This window comes from Gorilla gorilla, chromosome 4 (genome assembly GCF_029281585.2).
Source record: "Gorilla gorilla gorilla isolate KB3781 chromosome 4, NHGRI_mGorGor1-v2.1_pri, whole genome shotgun sequence".
In the NCBI taxonomy this organism is placed as follows: Eukaryota; Metazoa; Chordata; class Mammalia; order Primates; family Hominidae; genus Gorilla; species Gorilla gorilla.
The window spans coordinates 156,055,938-156,081,564 of record NC_073228.2 but is presented as its reverse complement, the minus strand read 5'-3'; the positions used below and the strand labels follow the sequence as shown (position 1 = coordinate 156,081,564).

Here is a 25,627-nt window from a genome sequence, read left to right as displayed (position 1 = left end):
CTAAAAATCCTAGAGCCCTTAAGAATTATGCTAAGGCTACTCTGCCTGTGCTCTAGAAATGGAACAACAAAAGACAATGGCACATCTGTTTACAGCATGGTTTACTGAATATTTTAAGCTCACTGTTGAGACCTACTTTTCATAAAAAAGTATTTCTTTAAAATACGACTGCTTATTGATAATGTGTCTACTCACCCAAGAGCTCTGATAGAGATGTACAGAAAGAATAATGTTGCTTTTATGTTTTATGTTTCCACAACATTCATTTGGGAACTCATGTATCAAGGAATAGTTTTGACCTCCAAGTCTTATTATTTCAGAAATATATTTCACAAGGTCATTGCTGCCACAGGTAAGGATTCCTCTGTTAGATCTGGGCAATGTAAATTGAAATCCTTCTTGAAAGGATTCACCATTCTAAATGCCATTAAGAGCATTTGTGATTCATAGGAGAAGGTCAAAATATCGAAATTAACAGGTAATTGGAAGAAGTTAATTCCTACCATCATGGGTAACTTTGAAGGGTTCAAGACTCTAGTGGAGGAAATAACTGCAGGTGGGGTGGAATAGCAAGATAACTAGAATTAGAAGTAGAGCCTAAAGATGCGACTAAATTGCTGCAATTTCATGAGAAAACTTGAACAGAGAAGTTGCTTCTTAGGGATGAGCAAAGAAAGTTTCTTGAGATGGAGTCTACTCCTGGTGAAGATGCTGTGGACATTGTTGAAATGACAATTAAGTATTTGGAATGTCATATATTTTTATATTTTAAAGGAAATTTAAAATTCTAATTCAGTGAGTGGAAACAACAAGAAAAAAATTTGAGCCAGTTAAATTAGACTCTAAAAATTAGAAAATTTTAGATAAAGAAACAGCAGGGTTTGAGAAACCTGGCTCTAATATTTTTCCCTTTTTAAAAAATTCCCTCTAATAATTTATCTTAGGCTGACTCTAATTTTGAAAGTTCTACTGTGGGTAAAATGCTATCAAATAGCATCACGTGCTACAGAAAACAGAATGCCAGAAATGGTAACTACATGAGTAAAAACTATACCTAGATGTTTATCTTCTAGTTTCCTTAAAAGATAATTGATCAGTTATAGACTTAAATTTTAAACTCTACTATAGGAGAATGTTTTTGTGGTATAAGCCAGGCAAAGATTTTATAAATACAATATGAAAAGCATGATTCACAAAAGAAAATATTGATGTTAGACCTCATCAAAATTCAACACTTCCCCTGCAAAAGACAATGTTATGAGGCTAAAAAGGCCAACCACAGACTGGGAGAAATATTTGCAAAAAACTATATCTGGTCAGGCGCAGTGGGTCACACCTGTAATCCCAGCACTTTGCGAGGCCAAGGCAGGAGGAGCACGAGGTCAAGAGTTCCAGACCAGCCTGGCCAACATGGTGAAACCCCATCTCTACTAAAAATACAAAAAAAAAAAAAAATACAAAAAAAAAAATTAGGTAGGCACGGTGGCACATGCCTGTAGTCCCAGCTACTCAGGAGACTGAGGCAGGAGAATCACTTGAACCCAGGAGGCAGAGGTTGCCGTGAGCCAAGATTACGCCACTGCACTCCAGCCTGGCAGCAAAGCAAGACTCTGTCTCAAAAACAAAACAAAACAAAACAAAACAAAAAAACACACACAACTATATCTGACTGATGACTTTTATTCAGCATATGTAAAGAAATGTCAAAACCTACATAAAAGTAAACAACCCAATTTTTTAAAAAATGGGCAAAGACTTGAACAGACATTTCACTAAGGAATACGAATTGCAAATATATGAAAATATGCTCAACATCATTAGCCATTAGAAAAATGAAAATTAAAACTACAGTAAGATTCTATACACATCTATTAGAATGAAACCCTCTCCCAAAAAGGGAAAAGAAAAAGAAACAGGTGCTGGAGAAGATGTAGAGTGTATTCATTTCCTAGGGCTACCATAACAAATTATCACAAACTTGGTGGTTTAAAACACAGAAATTTGTTTTCTCACAGTCTGGAGGTGAGAAGTTCAAAATCAAGGTATCAGCAGAAACACACCTCCTCTGAAGTTTCTTAGGAAAAATTCTTTCTTGCCTCCTCCTAATTCCTGATCATTGCTGGCAATTCTTGGTATTCCTTGGCTTGCAGCAGCATCACTCTGATTCCTACCTCTATCTTCACACAGCTGTTTTCCTTCTATTTTTGTATCTCCAAATTTCTCTCCTTATAAGGACACCTATTGTTGGATTAAAAAGCCACTCTATACCAGTAAGACCTCATCTTAACTTGAGTATACTTGTAGACTCTACTCCAAAACATGGTCACGTTCACAAGTGCCAGGGGTTAGGACTTCAGTATATCCTTTGGAGGGGACACATTTAACTCACAACACAGAACAACTATAACTCTCATAGAGTACTAGTGAGAATGAAAAATGATACAACCAGTTTGCAAAACAATTTGGCAGCATTTTATAATGTTAAACATACACTGTATCATACACACACACACACACTGCTATATGCAATGAACTGAATGCGTATCTGCTCAAAATTCGTATGTTGAAAGCCTAACCCCCAATATGATTGTATTAGTAGGTGGAGCCTCCTACTGATGAGGGTGGAGCCCTCCAGAATGGAATTAGTGCCCTTATAAAAAGAACCCCAGAGAGCTCTCTTGCCCTCTTTCCACCATGTGAAGACACAATTAGAAGTCAGCTGTTTGCAACCCCAAAGAGGGACCTCACCAGAACCTGACCATTTATATGACATTCCGGAAATAGCAAAACTATAAGGAGAGAAAAATATATCAGTAATTTCCAGGGTTGTATCGAGAGGAGGGCTTGACTATAAAAGGGTGGCACGAGAACATTTTTTCAGGTGACAGAATAATTCAATATCCTGATTGTGGTAGTGGCAGGTGGTTATACAAATCTAGACATAGTTAAAACTCGTAGAACTATACATCAATAAAAAGTCAACTTTACTGTACATAAATTTAAGACATAATTTTTAAAAAGAAAAAAATATTGAGATACCACTACATACCTATTAGAATGGCTAAAAAAATACCAACAACGCCAAATATTAGCAAGGCAGTGGACCAACTTGAACTTACATGTATTGCTGGAGGAAGTATGAAATGGCCCAATCACTACTGAAACTATTGGTAGTTTTTTTTTTATAAAGTTAAATATAAACCTACCTCATGACTCAGCAGGAAAAAGAAACTCATATCAACAAAGAGACTTGTACAAAAAATGTGCAAAGCAACTTTATTTGTAAGACTCAAAAACTAGAAACAGCTATCTACCAATAGGTGAATGGGCAAAGAAATTGTGGTACATTGTGTATGTGGTACATACACAGAATATTGCTCAGTAATAAGAAAAAAGCCACTAAAACCTACAATAATACATATGATGTTAAAAGCATGCTAAATAAATGAAACCAGACTCAAATATGAATGCATTGTTTAATTTCACATATTTGTCTTTGCACAGGCAAAACTAATGTGTGGTACTAGAAAACAAAGCAGAGATTGCCTCTAGGGAATGGGACACATAGAAACTTTCTGGAGTGATGAAAATGTCCTATATCTTGATTGGGATGGTGGTTACATGGGCAGGATTTAACTTATCAAAACGTGGGTCAAATATCAAAACTTAACAAATTTTAATGTAAGATTTGGGCATTTCACTATACAGTAGTCCCCTCTTATCCACAGCAGATACATTCCAAGACCCTCAGTGGATGCCTGAATCTTTGGATATTACCAAACCCTATAAATACTATATTTTATCCTATACTTACATACCTACAATAAAATTTAATTTATAAACTATGCATACTAAGAGATTAACAATATCTAATAATAAAATAGAACAATTATCACAATATAATGTAGGAAAAGTTATGCAAATATGGGGTCTCCTCTCTCTCTCTCTCAAAATATCTTATTGTACTGTACTCACCTAATTTCAGACCAAGGTTGACCTCAGGTAACTGAAACTGCAAAGAGCAAAACCACACATAAGGGGACATTACTGTATGTACATTACACTTCTATAACAAATATATAATTTGTGTAGCACACCTAGCAACAGTGGCTTGCATATAATAAGCATTCAGTTTATGCTAGCTCCTTTGTTGGAGTTATTTAAGTCTACTCCTGCCACACTCGTAAGTGAGAAATGTGAACTCCCCAGGATATCCCTATGGTCTCTTTACATTTGTATTCACATTCAGTTCTAGCATACTGCTGACACTTGAAATGATGTTTGTTGAATGAATAATAGACTGGCCCAATAGAAGAATGGATTCAACTCATACAATGTCAGAATTGCAAAGGAGGGTCCTGCATCCCTCTTCCACTCAATGCGCAACAACCCCTCCCCGTTCCTGGCCTCGTTGAACGAAGTCACTACTCCAGTTTGTACTCTCACAAAGGCAGGGCAATCATCACTTCATAGGGCAAACTATTTCATGTTGTCCAGATCATATTGAGCAAAAAAATCTCTTTCTCTAATATTTACTTTTAAGCCCACCAGGGAACCTCATGGTATAATTACAATCTCTCTTCCCCATGTGGCAGGGGTATATAGTTGGTTACTGTGGAACACGGCTAGGACTAGGATGAGGCATGTGAGGCACTTGCCTCAGCTGCAGAATTTAAGGGTGAGATAAAAATCTCAGGAAGCAAGATAAATAATATTTAATGCAATATTTTTAAAAATCAAATCAACAAACTATAGCAGCCCACCAGGGTAAACCTCAAAAAGCTTGATGAAGATTTTCTCTTAAGGCTGAACCATAGGATTGCATTTCAAGCTTCACGAAACCATAGCCTGTTTTTAAGGGATATTTTTGTTTGTTCTTTAACAACCCAGAAGCCAAGGCCTCCTACGCAGGAATAACTAATGAATCAACCTCCCAGCATGCCCTCAAGGCCGCTTTTCCATCAAGCAAACACGCAGCCAGTCTTCTAGTAAGAAATTAGCCTCAAGGATTATAGTTTGCTTTTTCCAAAAGTGACAAACAGACCTCCTGGAGCAAAGATGTACTTAATCAGCTGTGTTCTTACGTGACCAGTTCCGGAGAAAGAAAAAAATGAGGTGGGAGATTAAAATCAAGGCTGCATTGGGCGCCTTATTGCCACCCATTCTTTCATTTTCTCTTCTTTCATTCACATTGATCTAAAGCTCAGCTCTCTTGAGAGCTACCATTTCTTTAGCACCTACTGTGTGCCAGGTGCTGAGCTTGGTACTTGTCATTTAGATTCCTAATCTTCACAACAACCTTGCAAATAAGTCATATTATTAACTTTTGATGCTCAAATCCAGAAATATAAAGTATCTAGTTCAAGGTCACATAGCTAATTTTGGTGGTAGAACTGGGAGTCAAATCTATGTTTCTCTGAGGTCAAAGTGCACTCTTCAACGTGGCCCTGACAATGGCCTTGCATTCAGTTCCTGTGGCAGTAATTCCCCAACTTCATACATTCCTCGTTATTTTGGTTTTTGTCATATCCGTGTACAATTACCATAACCTAACTATTATATGCATAAAACTTTTTATAAATCAATACTTTTATTTAAATTTTGGATAAAAATTAAGTAAAGTTTTAAAGAAACTTTAGATCATTTCATGAATTAGAAAAGAATATCATTTTCCATATGTGGCTAATAGATGAAATAGAAACAAAAAAATGCCATTAAATTCTAGCCAACCACTCTGGCTTACCAAACACTTTGAACCTAAGGCCTGTATGCTCTGCTAAAAAAGGAAATTAGAAAGTGCTAGAAAGGCATAAAGTCCAATTAGAATCCAACATAGACTTTTCCTTTGATGCCGTCAAAAGTCAGAAGAATTAAAGGAAAATTAATGAGAATTAACTTCTTAGAGGTTGAATCAATGTTGCCTAACTCTAGGTCTGGAGAGACCAGAATTCCCCTTAAGTACCCCAATGGCTGGCATTTCTTACACTCTCAGAAGCACGCTACAGAACATTTTGGCAGATCATCTAGTGTGTTATGCCACAGCACACTGCCTCTCAATCATCATCGTAAAAGTCCTTAGGGCAACAGGAAGTTGGGAGACTTGTATTCTTCTCTAGCCTCTATCATGGATCATCTATAGGATCTCAGGCAAATTATATCAACTTTCTGAACCTCAGTTTCCTCACCTATTAAGAAGATAATTAGTCTTCTTTTTATTCCATAATTCTTTTCAGATCTAAAATTTTCTGAATTTTACTTCGTCTTATCTGTTGATTTTATTTTCCCCAAATTCCATTATTTAAATTTTGTTCCTGTGAATAAAAGAAACAAATTCTACTGTAGTCTATTGCCTCTGTATTTGTCATTGGTACAAAACAAAATCTGTAACTTGCAATGGTAAGATTTGAAAACTTTGATAATGATCAGTCTATCCAGTTGCTTTAGATTATTACGTATGTAGAAGGTCCTTGAATATAATGTTTAATATAAAGATGATACAGAAAAAGAGCCCAGAGCCAGACAGATGAATTCTAAACTGGCTTTTCTCCCTACATGCCATGGAACCTTGGGCAAGTATTTTACCCTCTTTGACCCCGTGTTCTTACCTATAAACATGGGTGAATAATTTTTATCCTCTCCTAATTTAGGGTTGTTATGGGGATAAAATGATCTCATTGATGAGAAAATGTTTGGAAAAAACACTACCCAAGTTCAATGTGTCATAGGATTCTTCTTACTGTCAAATGAGATAAGAGATGTGAGGGTACTTTGATAGTCTCATATAAATTGTCAGTTGACCTTGTATGAGTCAGTCAGTCTCTCTAAGACTGTTTTCTCATTTGAATGATAAGCCCACTTAGGCTAGTTTATCACTAAAATTCTATGGCTTTGGGATTGATTTATTGTCAAGTATGATTACTGTTATACTTCAACATATCAGTCAGAATCACAGAAAAATAGATAATAAAGATGAACCCGTGTCTAAAATGCAAGATGTGGGCCAGACACAGTGGCTCATGTCTGTAATCCCAGCACATTGGGAGGCCGAAGTGGGTGGATTGTTTGAGCCCAGGAGTTCAAAACCAGCCTGGGCAACATGGTGAGACTCCATCTTTAAAAAAAAATTTTAAAACTTAGCCAGGCATGGTGGTGCACACCTGTAGTCCCAGCTACATGGGAGGCTGAGGCAGGAGGATGGCTTGAGCCCAGAAGGTCGAGGCGGCAGTGAGCCGTGATTGTGTCACTGCACTCCAGCCTGGGTGACAGAGCAAGACCCTGACTCAAAAAAATAAATAAATAATAAAATAGAAGATGCACTAGGATTAGAGGCCAAAGTTCTGGGTTTGTGCTTCAAACTGACCCCATTCACTGGAGTTTTATAATCCCTAGGACTTACAATTGGGGGCCTAGCCAATGAGCTGGTCCCACTTTCCTGGATAGACTAATTTACTCAGGGATGGGAATTTACCCAAAATGATACAAAAAAATCAAATCCCAGATTCTGTCGGAACTATTATGAAGAAGGTGTTTGTTTGTTTGTTTGTTTGTTTGTTTCTAACAGGACTGCTGGCTGTGGAGATGACACAAGTCTGGAGTCTTGTTGGTGGTCATCCACTTCCACCAAAGGAGACCAGCTTTCTGAGAATGAAGCCAACTCAGAGCAAAGAAAGGAACAAGGGGGATCCCTGGTAACATCACTGGGATTCCTGGACCCAGCTTTGTCTGAGGATAGACACCCAAAGTTACATAAACCTGTAAATTATCTTTTTAGCTAAAGCTAGCTTGAGGTGGGCTTCTGTCACATGCAACCAAAGGAGTTCCTACTGATACACAAATGTTTTCCAATGTGCCCTGTGGAGTCCTGAAGGTCCCCCCAGAGGTGCTTTGGGAGCCACCAAAGTAAGACCGGGACACACCAAACTAACTGGCAGTGGTTGGGGCCCATGTGCCCCGATAAAATTCCTTCTCCTTTATCTGTTTCATATACTGGGGCACCATGTGAGATCTGCTTTGAAAGCAGGTTTTTAGGATACTAGACCTCATGGTTCCCTAGAGATCTCTCTGAAACCAAAAAAAAAAAAAAAAATCTGTCTTTAAGAGGGAGGGGTCTCTTGATCTTAACCCCTTCTAGTATAAGGGACAAAATTAAAAGGCCTATAAGTGGGTGTGAAAAGGAAGACTGATGACAACTGGGGAGACTTTTCCACATGTATAAAAAGACAGCACAATTGGAGCCCAGCGATGGCCACTATGCAAGCTCAAGGATCCCAGATATTTTAATTTTTTAAGAGAAGCCAGACACCCGAATTTTTATGTAGAAATATTCTCACTTTAGTTCTTGGCAACTAATTCAATCGAATTTTAATGTATCTTTAAGCCCGGCAAGATACATTTACAAACTAAATTCAAAATGTGAACCACAATTGTGTCTTTTCCTTACTGAGCCACAGATACTCCTCAGTAGGTCTGAGTTCCACATCATACGACACACTCAATGTGCATGTGCATATGTGGACTTTAGGTCCTAGAGAAAAGTCTAGAGTTGTTTATTCTATTTTCCTTGCAGTCTCTATAATACAGAAAAGGTTAAAAAAATTATCTACTAAAAGACTATTACTCCAGAAGTGTTTCTCTCTCTCTCTCTCTTCCCCCCACCCCCCACCCAGTGTGTGTGTGTGTGTGTGTGTGTGTGTGTGTGTGTGTGTGTGTGTTTATTTTGACCGGGACACTATCTCTCCAATATTCTTCTCCTCTTTCAGAGCTAAAAGGTCAATTCTCTCCTCTCTTATGTCCCTCATTCTCCTCCCAATGAGAAAGAACATTACATTACCATCGATATTTACTGTGCTCAGCCAGCAGAGAAATAAAATGTTCATGGGCCATTAATCCAGCTTTAACCCTCTGCAGAATTTACCTCCGCCTACCCTGAGACAAGACAGGTCTAACACTGCATCACGAGTCTAACATTGCACCCATTGCCCTTTAAAGCTGCCAGATCTGCAGCATGGAAGACAGGGTAGAGAAGGAGGAACATTCTGTTTTGGTCTCTATTCTACTTTCACTGTGCAGTGTAGTGTCCAGCATACAGTCCTCCCTTACTCAAAAAAAAAAATCACTGAAAGTCTGTTGAAATCATGAATTAATGCTAAGATTCTTTGAGCTGTGGAGAGATGTTTCAACTACTTTCAGTTCATTGTCTGCCCATTCCCAGGCCTAGTCTGAATAAAATATATATGTACATTTATATATTTTCCTTACTAGCATCTAAACTGGCCTTTGAACTAAATAACCTTCTACTTCTGTCCCCATAAAATCAACCTTCGGAGAATTGGTTCCATTCATCTAAATCAGTGTCCCTCCATCTCCCCCTCCAAAGCACACACTACTTTCTGTTTTATTTTTATCACAGCAACTCCGCCTGTCATTTTCCTGTTTGTGTACTTGTTTATTTGTTCAATTCCCCTCCAGGATGTACTGCATCCCATTTCAGGTTTCACATTTCAAGAGTGACACAGACAATGTGTCCACAGAGTATTCAGGAGATGAAAAGAAGGAAAACAGTAGATTATTTTAAATAGCTGGGAAAATTTACACACCATTCAGCCTAAAAATGAAACTCAGGTAAGACTGACTCTAAATATATGAAGAGCTGTCCTATAGAAGGGAATTTCAACTTCACACTGAATGGATGCAGCAGACAATCATAACCAAAGTCATGAATCAGGGACAACAGATTTCATCTCAGGAGCAGGAAGAACTTCCTAACCACTAGAAATGTCCATCCTTGGAAAGGGCCTCTTTGGAAAATTTGAACCCCCATCAGAAGAGGTCCTCAATTTAAGACAAGACTTGTCAGGAATAAAGTAGGAGCAATTTTACATCAAGAGGGCAGCTGTCTGTCTCAGGTCACTGCCACATCTGTGACTATGTAGCTAAATAAGTTCAGGAATTGGCAGCCCCTTCCCCTTCTACACTAACATTTTGCTTGTCCCTTCCTTTCTCTTTTCTTCCTTTAGCTTGAGGAAAAGCAGTGAGCACAGTAGAAGTCTGTAATATCAGCAATCTTCTGCAACATTTGGATTGGTTGGGGCAGGGAGATATGCAAGTCAACTTTGAGGCTCATAGAGTAGGTAGGGGAAACTTACTTTTCTCTGAGCCATGAAGATATTAGATCAGTCCTCACCAGAAAGTAATTAAAAGTCACCCCAAATCTCACTTCTTACTCTTCATTGCTTGGTAACCTCAGAGAGGTTGACTCTCTGAGCCTCAGTTTCCTCATCTGTAATGGGAAATGATGCCCAGGGTACCTATACCTCACAGGATTGTGATGAAGATTCAGTGATATGACTTATACATAGAAAGGGCTAAATTATTACATTGGTGCAAAAGTAATTGCACCATTAAAAGTATTACTTTTAATGACTAAAAAACTTCAATTACTTTTGAACCAACCTAATACTAAGTTAATGCATTATTATTATCATCATTATCACATACAACCACAAGGGCCTGAAAATATTGTGGTCATGAGAAAAAGCAGCAAATCAGTAGACATGAGTTTTTGTACCAGCTCTGCAATTTGTTTACCACATGATCTTGGGAAAATCTCTTGGAGTCTTTGTTTTGATGGATGGGTGAATAGCTGCATGGATGGATGGATGGATGAATGGATGGACTGATGGATTGGTGGATGAATGAAGAGATAACAGATAGACATATATAGAGATACATAATGTGTTTTATCCTATTGCCATACTACTTCACAAGGGGAATTGTCAAATTCAAATGAAATCACAGTGACATCTTTTTTAAGCAAATAGCAATGATAGTATTATGCATGTGAAGATAAGTACCTAATATGGAACATAACTAACAAAAAAGCATCTTACAGTTCATGAAGTACCTTCTTCTTTACTAGCACAAGTAGCCCAGTGGCAAGGAAAAGAGCTACAGCTTACAGATGAATAAAACCAAACTCCATTTCAAGCCCTTTTTTCTAAAAGGCTAAGACTGGAATACGCTCTTGCCCAGCCCCATGGAGGCTGCTCATTGTGTTTCTTAAGGGGATTTGGAAATGTTATTGTCATTTTCGATGAGACCCTTTTTGTTGTGCAGGGCAGGATTGTTCTGTATGTCACAAGACATATGGCACCCTGACCTCCCTACTTAGTGTCAGCAATGCCCCCTCTCCTCTATTGTGACCAACAAAATGCTCCGGCTAATGTCAAATGTCCCCTAAGGGGAGAGGCAATATTGCCCTGGTGAAGAACCACTGTTAGAAAAGGAGTCATAGGAATGGCTTACAGTCATTTCAAGATCTTCATTGTAGGGCCCCTGCCCACGGGAACTGCCTTATCCCATCATAGCCCATCTTCCACTTTGCCCTCATGCACTCTAAAAACACTCATTGAACAGTTTCCACTTGCTAGGCACTATTGTAAATGTTAAAGACACAGCAGTGAGCAAGAAGGACAAGGTTCCTGCCCTTTTGCACATTACAGTGAAGTCAGGAAAGGCAGGCAAAAATAAAGTAAACCAATACTGGGGAAGAGAATCCCAGGAGAGGAAAGAGCAACCACAAATGACCCGAAGCAAGATCAGCTTGGCATGTCCAAGGACCAGCCAGAAGGGCAGAGTGGGCAGCACAAGGAAAGCAAGGCAGAAGTGGAGGTGATGAGGTCAGAAATGTTGGCAAGAGCCAGAACATGCAGGTCCTCATGCTTTCCTAGGTTATTCTGCACCTCCATTCCTTTACTCTAACTGTCCAATTGCCTGGAAGGCCCTTCTCTTTGTTACCACCTAGAAAACTTCTATGCTTTCTCTGATGCAAAACTCCTAAGCAAAGTTGGTTTGTAATTTCCTCTGTAAAGCTTACCCTGATTTCCATTGGTTGTAAGTAACTCCCCCTGTCTCTTTTGTTTCTACTATGCTTTACACATATCTTGTTAATGGTTAAGAGAACTGGCTCTGGAGCTAAACTGTCCCCAGTTCACACTAACTCTGTATCCTTAGGTAAGTTGTTTAACTTCTCTGGACTTTGTTTTATCCTCCGCAAAACTGGGAAAAATAATAGTACCCTTTGACACTATTGGATTAGCATGAAGATTAAGTGAGTTAATATAAGTGCTTAGAACAGTACCTTGCACATGGTAAGTGCCCAATTGTTATAAAACACTGTATCATATTAATGTATTTCCATATCTATCTCCCCAAATAAATTCTAACATTGCTTGAAGGCATGACTTGGGTCAAGTGTCTTACACATATGTCCTCTATAGCTAAAATTATTTGCGAAACATAGCAGATGCCCAGTAAAGATGGTAAAAGGGAAAGAGAAGAAGAAGAAACAAAGGCAAAAGACTGTAAAGCAAGGGAAGAAAAGCTTCACATTTTTTAAAGGATGTTGACATCACTTTGCTTATTTCATTGTCATAGAAACTCAGTAAACCTACAGAGTAAGATTTACTTGTCTTACTTCACAGATAGGAAAGCTGAGTCCCAGAGAGGTGCATGATTTGTTCTTTACAATGAATGAGTGAAGAGAACTCTCCTCATATGTTGTCTACATTGAAAGTACAGGATATCTTTATCCTTAACAAGTCAGCAACAAAAATAATCATGGGAATCCTGTTTGTAGAGAGCTTTGTGTTTATGAAATAAAACCAACACTTTTGGAAGCTTTAAAACTTTGAGGTGGTCCGAGTTGATTCTTTCCATCTTCCAGAGAAAGAGACTGGAGCCTATAAAGCAAGTGCCTCCCCTGTAGTTGGCATTAGCACTGGAATGAAAACCCAGTGTTCTTGGATCCAAGTCCAGTGCTCACTTCGCTCCAGTACACTTCCCCAGGCTGAGGCCCAGGAGTATGTTCCTGGGACTGGGCCTTAAGTTATCTGTTCCTCCCTAAGAGTCTGGGCCTCTTTCCTCTGTACCCACAGTCCCTTTCCATTCAAAAAGAGAAAAACTATTCATTGTGTAACAAATATCTAGGTGATATTTAAAAACAGTCATAATCGTGTTCCTGAGCCAATTTCTATTCTAGGCACAGCCAGTGACTCACTGGCAACCTTGGACAAAAAAAAGGTAACCTTTATTTTGCTGACAAGTTTCTATTTATCAAAACGCAGAGTCACAAGCAACACAGTTTCTGACAAGATTTCCCCAGCCCCCAAAGTCTATAAGAACCTCCAGAGATCATGAATCCAGCCCCTCCAACATTTGACAGATTTTGACAAACCTATTTCAGGTTGAAGCCACCAAACTGAAACTATGACCTGGGACTGATCCGTCTGTTGACTTTAAAATGGAATGGCTTTCCTATCACTCAGATAACGAGGAGTGGAAATCTGACCAGAGCCCACCTCATGATTCCTAGTGAAGTGCTGATGGCAGACTCACCAACAGCTTCTCTGCTAGGTACGCTCAGAAGAAAGCATACAGACTCTTCTAAGATTTACAAATGCCAAGGGATTGCATGCCGTACAGCCCAGAACTGGGCCAATGAGAGCCACTGTACAGAGAAAAAAGGATAACATTGGCTTGGCTTGTCCCTTTCTCTGCATATAAAATATCTACCCCAAAATAAAATACTGTCGACATGTAGAACATTCCTTCATTTGTTCATCCAATATTTACTGAGTGCCTAATGCATCAAGTATTGTGTTAGGTGCCAGGAAATAGCTTTGAACAAGTCGGTGTCTGCCTTCTTGGAGCTTACAGTATGGTAGAAAAGGCATATATCAAAACAATCACACAGATAATTATTGAAATATAATTGGGCTAGATGTTGTAAAGTGCAGAAGCTAGGAAAAATTATAATAGGATATCTCACTAAGACTGGAGGATCAAGCAAGACTTCACTGAGGAAGTACTATTTAATCTGAACCCAGAAAGATTAGCTGGAAGGAATAAAGAGCTTTCTAGGCAAAGGGAAGAGCATGTACAAAGAGCTTGAGGCATGAAAAAGCATGGAGTGCCTGAGAAGCTGAAAGCAGACCTTTATGAATGTCATACAAGGTGGAGATGTGAAGAGAAGTGAGATGAGAGTTGGGCATGGCATAGAGTTTGCAAGAGTGAGTGGGTCATGGTAAGGAATTTGGACTTTAATCTTGACTATGCTTTCCCAGGGAACATCCGGCTGCCTTCCCCATATGGAAATACTTAGAGGAGCCAGGCACTGGGCCTGCCCCATGTACACTCTCCAGGGATTGATCAGTAGTTAGCCTGCCCAAGGACAGAATACAGAGGAAATGCAGTAATTTCTCAGTATCCCTTCACAATCTTTCCTAAGACTAGAGAAAAATGAAGTACCCAGTGCAATGGCTTGGGCTAGCAAAAGCCCTTCTACACAACCACTCAGTGATATAAAATCCAAATGCTCTACAATGCACAGAATCAATTAGCCAAGCAGATCCTTCTTTATACTTTCTGTTCTCAAGGACAGAGAGACATTTTACCTCAATTTGACTTTTTTTTTTTTGAGACGGAGTCTTGCTCTGTCGCCCAGGCTGGAGTGCAGTGGTGCAATCTCAGCTCACTGCAAGCTCCGCCTCCCGGGTTCACGCCATTCCCCTGCCTCAGCCTTCTGAGTAGCTGTGACTACAGGTGTGCGCCACCAGGCCGGCTAATTTTTTGTATTTTTAGTAGAGACGGGGTTTCACCGTATTAGCCAGGATGGTCTCGATCTCCTGACCTCGTGATCAGCCCATGTCTCAGCCTCCCAAAGTGCTGGGATTACAGGCATGAGCCACCATGCCCGGCCACTCAACTTGACTTTTAATGGCAATTACAGAAGATCAGAGTAGCAATGAATCTTAGACAATTGATAATGATGATTTCATAAATCAGCAAAAAATATACACATATATTTTAGAAATGATATTAAGAGGAATTTAACCATTAAAAATTTACAAATATATACACATATGTAATATACTTATATATGTAAATATTCTTAATAAGGACCTGGCCTAGTGCTCCCATCTTTTTGTCAAATAAAGACATTTTTAAAACAAAACCAAAAACGTTTTGTCTGTACGTCACCATGATTTAATTTCAGCATGGGGGAGGACATTTTGACCAAAAATTTCAAAAGAGAAAGGATATAGTCTTGAATTAAGAATAGTCATTTCTCAGGAAGTAGAAATAATACATTTGCACCAACATTTGCACCCTAGACAGAGCAGCTCTGGGAACCACTGGCCTGGAGCTGTGCTGTCCAGTGCTCCCTGGACGTATACGGTAACTGAGCACTTGAAATGTGGTAAGTTGAAGTTAAGATATGCTGTTAAATGAGAACACATGGACACAGGGAGAGGAACATCACACACTGAGGCCTGTCATGGGGAGGAGGGCAAGGGGAGGGAGAGCATGAGAACAAATACCTGATGCATGCAGGGCTTAAAACCTAGATGACGGGTTGATAGGTGCAGCAAACCACCATGGCACACATATACTTACGTAACAAACCTTCATGTTCAGCACATGTATCCCAGAACTTAAAGTAAAATAAAATAAAATAATTTTTTAAAAAGATACGTTGTTAAATATATACGAGATTTCAAAATTCAATAAGAAAAAATGTGAAGTATCTCATTGACAATCATATATTGACTACATATTAAAATAACATTTTGGATATACTGGGATAAATACATTGTTAAAACTAACCTTATCTGTTTTCAATGTTTTTCTTTTTATGGATTTAGGGGGTACAAGTTCAGTTCTGGTGCATGGATCTACTGTACAGCGGTGAAGTCTGGGCTTTTAGTGTAGCCGTCATCTGAAGAGTGTACTTTGTACCCACATTTTTAATTCTTTAATGTAGACACTAGAAAATTTAAAATTACCTATGAAGCTCACTTTGTATTTCTGTTAGTCAGAGCTGGCCTAGAGCACCTGTCCCATTGCACAGGTGGAGAAATTCAAAGAATCTTTGTAGAAAGTACCAAAAACAAAACAAAACCAACAACAATGCTGGCAGTGGGACATCACTATGATTAAAAGAGCAGCTAGTGGAAATTAGAAAACAGGATTCTGAGCTTGGCTATGCCTCACATTTACTAAGTGAGCTGAAGCAGACGGCTCCCCCTTGCTGGGCCTCAGTTTCCTCATCTCTGAAATGAGGGACTTGGATGAGATGGAATTTGAGGCCCCTGACAGCTTTGACACTCTGATCCTCTCCCCTCCCGCCTCTGGGCAGGCCATTGCTCAGATCACCCAGGATGGAAGGATAATTTTCCAACTTCAGAAGGATCCCCAGAGAAGGAGCCCTGGGAAACCCAGTGGCTGACACATGTTGGAGTGTCACAATATTGATGATGTTCCCTGAGAACACAGAGGCCACCTTCCTCCAGAGCTGAATGTATAATTGAGTAATGTGAGCCTTGCTGAGCCAAAGCTGTCAGTCTTGTTCCTCAGGACTGAGCTCTGCTTTGATAGACGAGGCTCTTTGGTAAGAAAAATATTTACTGAGCATTCACTCTGTACCCAAGCCTGGGCAAAGTACTTTGCTATGGGTTGAACTGTGTCCCCACAGAAAGGTATTAATATATTGAAGTCCTAACCCCGGTACCTCAGAATGTGACCTTATTTGAAAATAGTGCCTTTACAGAAATAGTCAAGTTAAAATGATATAATTAGACTGGGCTCTAATCCAACATGACTGGTGTCCTTATAAACGGGGGAATCTGGATACAGAGACAGACACACACAGAAGGAATCTGATGTGACAACACATGGGGAAAAGACAGCCATATGACTGGAGCCATGCATCTGTGAGCCAAGAATGCCAAGATCATCAGCTTCAGAAGCTTCAAGAGGCAAGGAAAATGTCTCCCCTGGAGCCACCTGAAAGAACAAGGCTCTGCCAATACCTCGATTTTGAACTTTTGGCCTCCAGAAGTGTGAAACATTTCATCTATCTTGTTTTAAGCCATGCAGTTTGTGGTACTTTGTTAGAGAAGCTACAAAAAGCTAACACTTACTTCTTAAACCCATTACTTCCTGTGATCCTCACAATAACCCCATGTGGTAGGTGCCATGATTATGGCCCACTTTGCTGGTTGGGTAAAAGGACAAGTAAGTTATCCAGATGGTACAGTTAGTATGTGCAGGGGCCACAATTGAACCCAGTTGTACCTACTCTTGGCACTTCTGTTCTTCTGCCCTGGTAGAGGAGAAAGCACCTGAGATCAGAGGACTGAGACAGCACTAGATCGTCCCTGTGTGGTCCTGGGAAAGTTACTTTACCTCTTAGGCCAAAAGAAATGATGGATAATGACAATGAGACTGGAAATAAATTAATGACATGAAATGTATAGATGTTTTGATGAATTAAATGTGATAAGCAAGAGAGAGGATTAAAATCAGGTCGTTTCTCAGGTTTCTATCCTAACTAACTCGTAGATGTCTATTACCTACCACAAGAACCACTACTGTCACCCACTGTGACCACAACCACAGCCACCACCCTAGCTACTAGTGCCTCGACCTTCTCATTCCTACTCCCCCACCCCACCTCACATTTACATTTACAGATGGTTTATTATGTACCGGGTAGAGCTTTATCTTCATTTTACTGAGGGACGAACTGAGGCTTGAGAAGGTTAAAAAAAAAAAAAAAGTCACAGCACACTGACATAAAAGGAAAATTTCTGAAAGAAGGAATTCAAAATCTCTTGCTATTTTTTACATAAGCCTCTTCATTACTTCTCCCTAGGACTGAGATCAAGGAAAGATATTCCATTCCCAAGAAGAATGCCGACCTGGACTATTAAATTCCAGGGCATCGTATGGTACCCCAGCACCAGTGAGAAGTTTTCAAAAAGGACACAGTAGGTTGTAATAAAAATAGACAGGCTCTTTCCTTTTCTATCTCATTCTACAAAGCTAGAGCCTGGCTCACCCTCTTTCTCCCAAAAGCCTAGAGAAAGGAACATGTTTTCTCCTTCTCTGTCTATAGAGCATCTAGAACCCAGCCTATAAAAGTCCAGAGTAAGTGGCTACAAATTCTCTCTCTCTCCTACATTTGTATATGGCTTGTCACATCAGAGTGGAGTTTCTAGTTTGGGTATTGGGTTAGAAACAGAGCAGGCCTTTCAACCTACCTTGTTTCAGTGCCACTCAAATTCATCCATGAATGGAGAGAGGAATCCTTCATAAGCCCAGCTTGATTTACTTTCAGTTCTATACCAGTCATGGGGTCTAAAACCACAATTAATAACCAGATTATTCCTTTGCTTTGCATCAATCTCCTTTGGGGATCTTGTACAGACTGGTGGAAAGCTGAGGATCGAATTCTGTTTTTCCCACATAACCAACCACCATAATATTATCTTAATCTCACCATAACTTCCAATAGTGGTATTATTCATGGAGACAGAAAATATTGCAAAATGAGCAATTCTAGCGATTGATGATAATGAGAATGGAGGTGAAGTTTAATTTTGAGATGCCAGTGGGCACCCATTGGGCATCTAAATAAACAGGAGCTCAAGGAGAATTCTAGTCTGAAACATTGATTTGGCCATGGTATATAGATGGTGACAGACATCATATAAGACACAGTTTTATAGAGAGAATGTGTGTAATGAGAAGGTAAACACTATAAGGACATAATCCTGAGAAATAGCTACGTAACCTTTCTGAGCCTCATTTTCTCTTCTGTAAAATGAGGATTGAAAATAGTTCCCCTTGAACTCTTATACACTAATAGTGAAAATGTAAATTAGCACAGCCACTATGGTAAACAGAATAGAGGTTCCTCAAAAAAATAAAAATAGAACTACCGTATGATCCAGCAATCCCACTGCTGGGTATATACCCAAAGGACATGAAATGAATAGTCAAAGAGATATCTGGCCTCCCATTTTTGTTGCAACACTATTCACAGTTAACAAGACATGGAATCAATCTTAAGTATCCATCAATGGATAAATGACTAAAGAAAATGTGATACATATACACAATGGAATACTATGCTGCCTTTAAAAAGGAAAAAATCCCATCATTTGTGACAGCATGAATAAACCTGGAGAACATAATGTTAAGTAAAATAAGCCAGGCACAGGAAGACATGTACTGCATGATCTTGCTTATACGTGGAATCTTAAAAAGTCAAGCTCAAAAAAACAGAGTAAAATAGTGGTTACCAGGATCCAGGAGGAAGAGAGGGGGCCACTGAATGGGGGAGATACTGATCAAAGAATACAAAGTTTCCATTAGGGGAAATAAATTCAAGAGATTTATTATACAATAACAACATACCGGTCACTTAAAATTGCTGACAGTAGATTTTAAGTGTTTCACCACACACACAAAAAAGTATGTGGGGTAATGCACATGTTGCTTGATTTAGCCATTCTACTATGTGTACATATTTTTAAACATCATGTTGTACACCGTAAGTATATATGATTTTGTCAATTAAAAATAAATAATAATAAGTAGCTCCTCTCTCATGAGTCGGTTTTAAGGCTTGGATGAGCTAATGCAGGTAGACATTCCATAGTAGCTAGCTTATAAAATGTCCTAAGTAAATATCAATAATCTCATGATTTAACCTAGATAACAGAGAATGAGCCAAGGGTAGAAGCTAATAGGAAGTGCAGGTAGCTGGAGGGGTCACCTCTATTTTCCATGTGAAGCAGATGGCAAAGCCACCTTCCCACAGCGAAGACAAGGTGGTGATATTGGAGGCTTGGAGATGATGACGAAGACTGGTAGAAACAAATTCTGAACAACAAGGGACTAAGGACAGACAGGAGGATCATTGGGCAGTGGTACATAGGTAGCTGAGATGGATGCCCGTGAATTTGTAGAACTAGAAAATCACAACATTGTGTAATTTTTCTCCAGCAGCATCAGGAGCCCTGAGGGATGAACGAGGGCTAAGGGCTAGCCCAGCTGACTGGTTAAATAACAGACAGGATTCGAAGTGGAGGGCAGAGGTGGGTAAACAGATGTGGCAAGTTGTTCTGCAGTCACACTTCTGTGATAGGATATAAGGTGCAAGTATACTATACCAATGTTTTGATTCAAGCACACTATAGCAGTGTCTTGACTTGGAATTCAAGGGGTAATTTCTTCCATTTTCTACCTATATTTAGCACTTCCTTCGTCTCCACCCAACCTGATTAAACCCCTGTTCCATCCACACAAAAGGTCCCTAGAGGCAGGTGGCACTCATATCATACTCATACCATACCTTGTTACTGTGTGGTACTTCTTATAATGCACACTGGATAATAAATGAACTCAGGTGTCAGGCTGCTTACACTCAGCCTATGAGACCTTGGACAAGTCATTTAAGATCATTGAGCCTCAGTTTCCTCATAAATAGAGTGGGGATCTTACTTTGCAGAGAAGGTGTAAAGTTTAGCTTAAATAATCCATGTAATATGCTTATCACAGCTCCTGGCTATACCAAAGATTTCAGTAAACATTAGTTGTTAAATAATCAATACAATAATTTTAAACCAGCATGTAGAATGTTTGTTTGGTGTGCTGGACCACAGTGGTTCTGACACAAAAGGGAATGCAGTAATAACACAAAGTTAGTGGTAGAGTTCAGAGGAAAGACAGGAAAGAACATGAGGGCCACCACACACTAGAGGCAGGTCTCCCCATCGGGCACTGCTGAAGGAAAGGCTGTTTGCCAGGGCCTTTGAGCCCAGAAATCTTCTCCAACATAATTGAGAAATAAGTTCTTCATGCATTCCTAATTGGAGTATAGCAGATGGCAGAGACATTTGTTTAACGAAATATGTCCATTTGATTAAGTTAGGTCACTGGGGATTTAGCGTTTCAATACAATTTTTGTTGCTACCCCTCCTCATGGGAGACCACTGCAGTTTAAAGGATTTTAACAAACTTGGATTAAAGGTTGGAGAGGGAAAAGTGCTGGTGGAGGATTCTAGCAACCCAATGCTAAGCTTCTGAGTTTCTGGCTTCATCTATATTTTTATCTGTGGTAAAGAACCATTGCACTGAATGTCTCTTGTGTGAGTTCTGCGCATGAGTGGAGCACAGAATTGATCAAGCAACCAGTTTGTGAGCCAACCAAAGTGAATGGATTGGGATCCTTCACATCCAGGCTGCCAGTTTCTTCCTCCGGGCCTCGCTTATGCTAATCCCTCTGGCTAAGATGCTTTTCCTATTTCCATATGTTTGAGGCCCCGCTTTTGAGTGATCAATGTGTGTATTTTTCTGTCAGGAAGACATTACAAAAACCCTCAAGATTCTTTATCTGAAGCTCTTTAATGACATACTACTTTCCACTTTGAATGATTTTTGCTCATGTCTATACAGGACTTCCTTAAAATAGGTTGATCTTCTTCCTCAAAGGTGAGGTCCACAGAAGTACAGAACAGAGAATGAAAGAAAGAGCGCTATTAGAGGTAGCAAGGCCCAAATCTCCTTTCCCTGACTTTCTGCTCAGCCTGGATCCCCGTGACCCTCTGCCCAACAAGGGAATGGGAATAGTTCATTCTGATTGGCTTTCTTCCCTTGGCCTCTGGAATACCACATGCTCCTCATCTTCTTCCAGACTCATTTGCTGCTTTTCTGAATCTTCAGTCTCCTTTGCTGAATCTTCTTTGTCTTCCAAGTTTCTAAATGTTGCAGTGCTCCAGGAGTCAACCCTCAGTCGTCCTATTTCTCCCTATTCTTTGTCCTGATGTGATCTCAATCAGCACCATGGTTTTAAATGCTATCCGAGGTTCCAAATCACCCAAACCTATAACTCTAGTTCTGACAATTGTTGTGCAATCCAAACAAATATCTAACCACCTGCACTACGTGTACATGAAGAAGTAGTAGGCACCTCAAATCTAACATTGTTAAAATAGAACTATTGATTTTTACCCTACCCCCTCCATATCACTATCTACCCATTTCTCAGGTCTAAAACAGGAATGATCCTTTCGTCTTCTCTTCCCATTCTTATTCCTCTAATCCCACCCACCCATTAGCAGTTTTATCAGTTATACCTCCAAAATATATCCTGAATCTCACCGTGTTTCAGCATCTGCTCTGCTAACAGCCCAGCCCCAGTCACCATTGCCTCTTGCCTCAGAAATTGCAACCTCTTCCTTAGTGGTCTTCCTCTCTCCACTCCCAACTCCCTGTAGTTAACTCTTCACACTGCAGCATAGATCAGTAGACACATCCTCATTAGAACCTGCCTGTGGCTCCCCATCACACTCAGAACAAAACCTAAGATCCTTGAATGACCAGTGAAGGTCCTAAATCATCCAACCCACCTATCTCTGACATCAAATCCAACACTCTCCCTCTCATTCGCTACATTTCAACTGTGCTGGTCTTTCTGCCACTTGAACACACCAATCTTGCCCCTGTGATAGATCTTTTGCACTTGCTTCTGCTTGGTGTATTCTCCCCAACAGTTCTTTGCATGACTACCACCTCCCATTGCTCAGGCTGAACAGCATCCTCCCTTCAGAGAGGCCTTCCCTGACCACCTTAGCTAAAGTAGCCTCTCCGCTTTTTACTGACATTATCTTCTTTAAAGTGCTTATTGGTACCTGGATTATCTCATTTATTCATTTGTTTACATGTTTAATCTCTGCCCACTAGAATGTAAGCTTCTTGATGACAAGGCCTCTGTCTTGCTCACTATTGTCCACATTACCTGGCACTAAATAGGCAATCAAGAAATATTTGTTGATAGACTGCCTTGCTTCAGACAACATGGCTGGAAAGGGTAAGAGCTTGGGCTTTATTTCAACACCCTGGCCTCTCCATGTGTCTACCTCCTGAACTTCAGTGACTTCTATCTCTACTTCTTGAACCATGTACTTCTACCTCTCATAACTGTTTTGCCCAGTATATCTTATTCCTCTTCTTTATTGAAAGATCTGGTCCTGGAATCCCCTCTGGCAGTCTCTTCCTATATTTTCTTACATATACATCCAAGTGAGGCTGATTCTTCATTTAATCCTTGATTTTCAGTCAAGGTTCTGAATTATCTTTGCCCATCCAAAGCCTCAATCCTGAGTTAACTCAACACTCAGACTTCTTTTCTCTACATCAGGGCAGCTTTGTGTACTGGAAAAAAAAAATCCAATCTAGCATCACTACAAATCTATCACCTCTAGTGCTGCCTGGCAATTCTCCAGTGGCTCCCTGTTTAATGCTTTCACATTTAACACAGTAGATGTTCCAACCCTCTTTTGACCTCACTAATCACCCACTCCATCACTCCCTTGATGTTCACTCAAAGCACATAACCTGCCATAAAGATGATGGAAGCCTAGGACTACTTTGTCTCCTGCACCTTTTAACTCCTCTTTCTCATATTAGCAACCCTTGCTTCTCTCCTGGATCCATTCCTGCAGTATTTAGGCATACGAAAATCTATCTGATCTTTTTTAAAAAAAACAAGGAGAAGATCCTATTTTCACATATCAGTTGACATCTTACTTTTCCCTTCTTCTTCAGAGCCAAGTTTCTAAAACACGTGACTACACTAGCTATCTTCTTTCTCTCAGCTCCCATTCTCTTGTGCATTCTTCATCCCATTGTCATACAGTGTTCTATTATTCCATTAAAACTACTCTTACCAAGGACACCAATGGCCTCTTTGTCATTAAATCCAAGGGCCAAGTTTTATTCCATTTCTATGATCTGTTCTTAATATCTCCACAACACTGAACACTTAATCATCCTTGAAATGGTGCTTTTTTGTTTTAGTTCCATATAATTATAATCCCTTATATTCCTCACACTCGTCCAGCAATTTCTTCTAAATCTCCTTCTAAGTCTCCTCTTCCTCCACTCTTCCATTGAATTTTGATGTCCACTAGGGTTTTAACCTAACAGACATCACCTTCCCTGACCACCTTAGTTAAAGTAGCTTCTCTCCTTTTTACTGACTTTATCTTCTTTTTTTTTTTTTTTTTTTTTTTTTTTGAGATGGAGTCTCGCTCTGTCACCCAGGCTGGAATGCAGTGGCACGATCTCGGCTCACTGCAACCTCCGCCTCCCGGGTTCAAGCGATTCTCCTGCCTCAGACTCCTGAGTAGCTGGGATTACAGGTATGTGCCACCACACCCAGATAATTTTTGTATTTTTAGTAGAGATGGGGTTTCCCCATGTTGGTCAGGCTGGTCTCAAACTCCTGACCTCGTGATCCGCCCACCTCAGCCTCCCAAAGTGCTGGGATTACAGGCATGAGCCGCCACGCCTGGCCAACTTTATCTTCTTTAAAGTGCTTACTGGTACCCAGATTATGTCATTTTCTTATTTATTTACATGTTTAATCTCTGCCCACTAGAATGTAAGTTCCTTGAGGAAAAGGCCTCTGTCTATCTCGTTCACTGCTGCCCACTTTTCTTCTTGCTTCAAATCCTCTTCTTTTTCAGAGAAACCTTATTCAGTCACATAACTCTGATCATCACACATGTGCTGCTAACCACCAAAGTCTATCTCCAGCCTTGATCTATCTCTTTTGAACATCAGGCTTATTTATCTAATTGCTTAGTATACTTTAAATGCCCTGAAAGCACCTAAATTTTAAAATGCCCAAAGCTGAATTTGTGATTTCTTTTTTCCAAGTTTAACCTATACCCAGCATTCATTCTCTCAGCAAATTGCACATTCAACTACATAGTTGACCAAATACAAAACCTAAGAACTATCATATATGTATATGAACTATCATATATCTATGAACTATCACATATCTATATATGAACTATCACATATCTATATATGAACTATCACATATCTATATATGAACTATCATATATAAATATATATATGAATATATATAAATATATGTATGAGTATATATATATATATATTTTTTTTTTTTGGGGGGGGGGACGGAGTATCACTCTGTTGCCCAGGCTGGAGTTCAGTGGTATGATCTCGTCTTCCTGCAACCTCTGTCTCCCAGATTCAAGCTATTCTCCTGCCTCAACCTCCAGAGTAGCTGGGATTACATGTGTGCACCACCATGCCCAACTAATTTTTGTATTTTTATAGAGATGGGGTTTTGCCATGTTGGCCAGGCTGGTCTTGAACTTCTGACTTCAGGTGATCCACCTGCCTCAACCTCCCAAAGTGCTGGGATTACAGGCGTGAGCCACTGTGCCTGGCCTATCCTCAATATCTTTAACTTCCCTACCTCCCACATTTAATTTGGCAGGCTAATTTTACCGTCTTCTTTAATTCATCTCCATAGTTCACATCCACTCCGTGAGTTTATAGAATCAGCTGCGCTGCTGGTCTCCTTCTGGGCTTTCTCTTCCTAAACAAATGACCTCACTACAGCCAGACTGATCTTTCAAAGTTCAAATTTATTCATGACATTCTCATATCTTGAAATTTTTGATAGCTCCAAATGGCCTTTAAAATAAATTTCAAATTCCTCTTCATGATATGTAAGGTCCTAACGCTAAACTACTGTACCTCTCTCCAGACTAAATTCTTGTCACTCTTCCTCCTATGCTCAGCTCTGTAACTATTTACCTTTTACAGTATATACACCAGGCATGTTCTCACTCACTTCCAGATGTTTGCTCATGTTCTTCTTGTTGCCAAGTTCAATCTTTCTCTACTCTGTGCCCCGGTATCCCTTATGCATTCTTTAGGTTTCTGATTATAT

The 25,627-nt window shown here is 39.7% G+C and overlaps 1 long non-coding RNA gene across 1 annotated transcript in view; it reads right to left on the bottom strand.

Annotated features, from left to right (window-relative positions):
• Nucleotides 1-6,280: 6,280 nt before the first annotated feature.
• Nucleotides 6,281-25,627, bottom strand: part of LOC129533395 (uncharacterized) — a 191,208-nt gene continuing 171,861 nt past the window's right edge. Inside the window, exon 4 of the long non-coding RNA XR_008679607.2 lies at nt 6,281-6,311. This is a non-coding gene — a long non-coding RNA (uncharacterized lncRNA). The remainder of the gene's footprint in view (nt 6,312-25,627) is intronic.